Source organism: Tachysurus fulvidraco, chromosome 11 (assembly GCF_022655615.1).
Source record: "Tachysurus fulvidraco isolate hzauxx_2018 chromosome 11, HZAU_PFXX_2.0, whole genome shotgun sequence".
In the NCBI taxonomy this organism is placed as follows: Eukaryota; Metazoa; Chordata; class Actinopteri; order Siluriformes; family Bagridae; genus Tachysurus; species Tachysurus fulvidraco.
The window spans coordinates 5,134,618-5,140,897 of NC_062528.1; positions in this window are offsets into that span (position 1 = coordinate 5,134,618).

A 6,280-nucleotide genomic window follows, 5' to 3' on the forward strand; every position below is an offset into this window, starting at 1 on the left:
ATAGGGAAAGGCGGGTAGGAGCGGTTGCCAGGGTGAGGAGACTCGTTTCCATTTTGTTTTGCATTGATTGGTCAGTTCCTTCGGCGAGGAAAAGGAATTCCGCCAATTAAAAACAATCGGCGTTTTGTTACCGAGGAGTTGCGTCACGAGACTGACTTCAGTAACAGGGGGTTACTCCAGTTAGCTCTATAGATAAACATCTACCAGGCTTTGGAGCTTCCAACCTGCATATCGGTGTATTATTCTTATCCATTTGACAAACTTGGTTAGGCTTTGATTTGGATTAGTAAGAATATTTTGGCTTAAAGATTAAAGGTTACATTTGGTGCTTGTTATATAATATATGTATAATATGTAAACACAGGGTTCAGGCTTGAGATTCATAAAGAAAAAAATAAACCCACATGAAAAAATGATGAAAGTTCAGGCTCTACCGCTCATGAAAAGCACACAGCCTTATTAACGTGCGTCACTACAGCCACGTAGATGCAAGTGTGCAATATTGTCTGCATATTTTATTGGATGAAAGCCACATTATAAACCAACCCGGGGCTAAAAAGTACAACATGCTAATAAAGTACTCCTTTGATATGAGACTGTTTAACACCACACAATTACGTCACGGTCTATAACCAGTACTAGGGTTTAACTCAGTTACAACAAACGATGCATATTAGAAGAGTTCTTTCATTTAAAACGTGAGCTACACACAAACACACTAACACATATATACACACACTCTCACACTCACACATACATACACACTCACACAATCACACACTCTCACACATACACACACACTCACACATATACACACACACACTCACACATACTGTACACACACTTACATACTCTCACACAAGCACTCACACACATACACACAAACACTCACACACTCTCACACATACACACACTCTTACACACACTCTTACACACACACACACACACACACACACACACACACACACACACACACACACACACACACACACACGCACATGAGAAAGACTTTCCATTTCTTGTTCCTCATATAATATAGTACCTTTTTAGAAACGTGAAAAATCACACTACCGCTTTTATTCCCAATGCGTTTGTTTCCAGTTAACTCTATTAGTGATGTATGCATTTTTGTTTGCTCGGATTTTTCCATGTTTTTTATGGGTCACTTTCTCGCTATTGAGTATCTTTATTATTGTTTTTGTTGAACGATGAAATTAAGTAAGTATGGTGTATTATTCAGTAACTACTTCAAAACCTAACAGGAAATTTAGTATTTAAATTCACTGATGATTTAAAATAGAATAGTAGTGCAACAGTTAATGTAACATTCATGGTCATATACTGCAACCCTGACTAGAATAAAGTGGTTACTGAAAATGAATGAATGAATGAGAAGTGGACAGTCATAGTTTTAACTTGTTTGCTCAAATATGTCTCAGTAACAGTATAATTCAGATACAGGTCAGCTTTTTCCCCTATTAAATCTAAAATGTGGGGGGGGGGCACGGTGGCTTAGTGGGTAGCACGTTCACCTCACACCTCCAGGGTCGGGGTTCGATTCCCGCCTCCGCCTTGTGTGTGCGGAGTTTGCATGTTCTCCCTGTGCCTCGGGGGGTTTCCTCCGGGTACTCCGGTTTCCTCCCCCGGTCCAAAGACATGCATGGTAGGTTAATTGGCATCTCTGGAAAAATTGTCCGTAGTGTGTGAGTGAATGAGAGTGTGTGTGTGCCCTGCGATGGGTTGGCACTCCGTCTAGGGTGTACCCTGCCTTGATGCCTGATGATGCCTGAGATAGGCACAGGCTCCCCGTGACCCGAGGTAGTTCGGATAAAGCGGTAGAAAATGAGAGTGAGAGAATCTAAAATGTAGTGATTTCTCTTTTTTCTTTCTTTCTTCTTTTAGCACTGAGCTGTGCGTGTGTGGATGTGGCCATGAGCACAGAGAAGTAAAAAGCAGTGAGTCAGCTGGAACACTGTCAAATTATTTGTTTTGAAATGTTTTATGTTTCTGACTACTGAGCCATGGGCATAATCTGAAAAAAGCTCACACGCAATCTTATACTGGATCTGCTGTGTTTCTAAAATAGACAGAAAGACAGACAGAAAGACAGACAGACAGACAGACAGACAGACAGACAGACAGACAGATAGATAGATAGATAGATAGATAGATAGATAGATAGATAGATAGATAGATAGATAGATAGATAGATAGATAGATAGATAGAAAGTAGTAGTAAAAACTAAGCACTACAACAAACACTAATAGAGGCCTTTAAGACCATAGCCTTTAAAAGTTAAAATCTCTCCAAAAATGTTGCTTTAATGTCATTGTCCTTCAGAAAGTCACACTGTCATGATCTCCTTATGGCAAAAGTAAAAAGGCTTTCTTTTTCTGAACATGGCAGGTTGTTGAGCAATGTGCCATTGTTGCTGAGGTTGGACAGGCTGTCCGTGAAGACACCGGCCAATCCTCGACCCAAATTATTGCGATTACTGATGCTGACTTCAGCTCAATAACCATGTGAGGACATGATGGTTCTATGGTTAAGGCTTTGGGTTACTGATCAGAAGTTTGGGGTTCAAGCCCACAAGCTCTGAGACATCAACGTTGGGTCCTTGAACAAGGCTCTTAACCTCACCTGCTCAAGGGGCACCGCACTATGGCTGACCCTGCGCTCTGACCCCAGGCTCATAATACCCATCCTAGGTTATGTGAAAACTTAAAGCATTTCACTGCATGTGTATGTGACAAATAAAATTTGAATTTGATGACAGCATCTGCAAAAGGACATTGAAAGATGGAAGGAAGTTTTATTCTTGGACAAGAAAAAAATTAACCTGGATGGTCCTGTTGGCTTCCAACGATACTGGCATGACAAGGAGATCCCACTGCAGATGTTTTCTACCCGTGGCGTCAAACAGCAGCTGGCTATGTGGACATGTGGCAGCAGGTATTCGTCTTGACTGAGGGCCTTCGTCTGTGTGGTAAAGACTGGGTCTTTCAACAGGACAATGCTGCTGATAAAGGACTTGTTCCAGGACAATAAAGTTGCACTTCTGGACCATCCTCCGTGTTCCTCCGATCTAAATCCCCTTGAAAATGTTTGGGGATGAATGGCAAGGGAAGTTTACAAAAACGGACATCGGTTCCAGACAGCGAATGCCGCTGGTGAAGCCATCTTCACCGTTCCCACGTAGCCTCCTAGAAACAGTTGCAGTAAGCATGCTGATACAAGTGTTTGCAGTCTTCAACAAGAACGGTGGGGCTACTCACTACTGAGTCCTTTTTTGACACTTTTTGTTTTGTTGTGGGTATTTTTGGGCTATGGTCTCAAACTTTTGATCAGCTGATAAACAGCCTGTTACCAATACGTTGCCAATTTTTTGTCTCTTGCTCCTTTTTTCTTCTGGGTGCTGCTTCTTTTGAAACCGTTCTTACAACCTGGTTATGATCCGCAAAATACTGTACAAATACCACAAAACACATTTAGGAAGAAGTGGATATTTATGGGAGCATATTTCATAGGAGAAGAAGGGCAGAGTGACAAATCTGAGCAGAACAGTGCAGGAAGGTGGAGAGACACCTGAGGTGGAGCCGGAGGTATAGCGACATCCGAGGCAGAGAATTAAGGCAGTCTGATGTTGATAGTATAGCCACAAACATCCTCTACATGGCAGAAAGACATTCAAGCCGCTTACAAAAGCCCCTGAAGTCAGACTCCATTATTCCACCCTCCGTAGTCATCGCCCCTGTTCAATGGGACATAATGGAGGAAATCAGGTGTGCCTGGAAAACCGAGCTGCCTCCTCCTAAGTGTCGTGCCCAGCAACCTTCATCAATGAGCCATCAAATTGGTGCATACCTCCTCCAGTTCTGGTCACCCAGATATCTCCAGAACCATGACCCTACTACAGAACACCTTTTGGTGGCCCACACTGGTAACAGATGTCACAGACTATGTCAAGTCTTGTGCCATCTGTGCTCAATCCAAGACCCCACACTAGTTTCTTTGTCACTGACCTGCCCTGCTCCCATTGTCACACCACGATCCTGGTTATCCTCATCAGTTTTTTTTAAGGCCTCAGAATCAATGTCAGACTCACTTCAATGTATCACCCATGATCAAACGTGCAACACTTTTGGATTAAGTGTCTACCATGGGCAGAGTACGCTTAAAATTCCCTGATTCACTCCTCAACAGGCCTCACACCTTTCTAGTGCATTCTGGGTTACCAGCCTCCCCTATTCTCATGGTCTGGAGATGCACCTAACATGTTCCAGCAGTAGGCTGTTGGTTTCGGTGGAGTAAAAGTGTGTTAGTGCCCACATAAAATGTTCCCCAGCCTACCTGGTCTGAGCCATTCTAGACTCCCACAGGAGAAGAGGTCAGCTACACTATCTAATAACTGGGAGTGATATGGTCTCGAAGAAAGATCACGGGTCCCTGCCAATGATATATTAGATCCCTCCCTCACCAACAACTTACACCAGGTCCACCCAGATCACCCTGCACCAAGGCAAAGGGCCAGGCTCAAAAGAAGTGGGGGGCAACCGTAATGAGTTCACATGTTGTTCCGCTAACCCCCACCCCTCTGCCCCTCCATAAATGGATTCTATAAACTCTTGGTGCAAAAAATCATGTATTATGTATATTATTAGTCTTAGATGTGACATGTCTGCTATACAACCAATTACAACCAATAATGTGAGAACAAGCACATTTATATATTGTTTTGTTATGTGTTTGTGCATCATATTTTAATAAGCAGCAGCTGCCAATGGTGCATTATTTCATAAGAGTTCCATGTGATGTGCTTGGTGTCCAGTGCGGATACGTTTTTTGCTGTAGAATTGATTATTCTCTGTACCAACAAAGAGCCTGCACCTTTTGATCAAAGTATGTGTGGCAGATTATAATTCATATTCTTATAAACTGAATGTGATGAAAAGTAATTTTTTATGTCAAATCATTTAAATTTCACTGAATTCAATTCAATTCAATTTATTTGTATAGCGCTTTTAACAATTTCCCACTGTCTCAAATCAGCTTTACAGAAGTATGGAAACAGAAGAGAGAGAGAAAGAAACAAATATAGAAGAAGAAGAAGAAGAAGAAGAAGAAGAAGAAGAAGAAGAAGAAGAAGAAGAAGAAGAAGAAGAAGAAGAAATAAGGATAAAAATAAATAAATGAATATTTAAAAAAATAAAAAAGATTAACTTAAAATTCCTATCCCTATCCGCTAATGAGCAAAACGAATGAGACGACAGCAAAGAAAAACTCCCTGAGATGATACATCTATATCAGATTTTTCTGTTGGGGTGCCCAAATTTATGCACCTGTCTAATTTCATTTTGATGCATATTGCGCATTTTCTGTTTATGCAATAAACCTCATTTCACTACTGAAATATTACTGTGTGCTTCAGTTATTTGATAGTTATTTGAATGAAATTGCTGATCCAAACACCCAAATGTTTAGAAATGAAAATCATGGAAATTGTCAGGGGTTCCTAACATTTTGCATACAACTGTATGAGGAAGAAACCTTGAGAGGAACCATCATTTGGGTGACACTCTACAGTAAATAGTGTAAATGTAAATAATGTCCTTTCTACAACAGTTCAGCACAGATTGCTGATAAAGACCAGACCATACAGCTGACTGACACAACATTGGTTCAAAAGAAGGCATGACAGTCTCTGGGCGGCATCATACACAACAATCCCATGAGACACTGGCTGACCATGCAGATAAATCCCTGGAAAGGTGACTACTGGGTGACGAAACTCCAGCCAGCGGTAGAACATCAGTATTGACAAAGTATATTATGTGCAAAGTGCAGACAGGGACTCCGGCAAGACTAGCTATGACAGCATAACTAAAAGGCAAGAGCCAGAAGTCGTGGCAGACATGAGGGCTTCCTGGGATGTAAAGCGTTCGACCACTCCACAGTCTGCACAGCGAGGGTGGTAAGCCGACAGCATCCAGACATCCCAGTTCACCAAGCACTCTATGCCCATGAACCCTCCAGATCTGCTCCTTTACCTAAGAAAAGCTATTCATAAAAAGCTAAACTAAACAAATGTGTCTTTAACCTGGACTTTAATACTGAGACTGTGTCTGAGTCCCGAACTCTAATTGGAAGTCTGTTCCATAACTGTGAGAAAAAGCTCTTCCCCCTGCCGTAACCTTTTGTACTTGAGGTACTACCAAATAGCCTGCACCGTTTGATCTAAGTAGGCGTGACGGAACATTAAAAACATAAAGATCTCTCAGA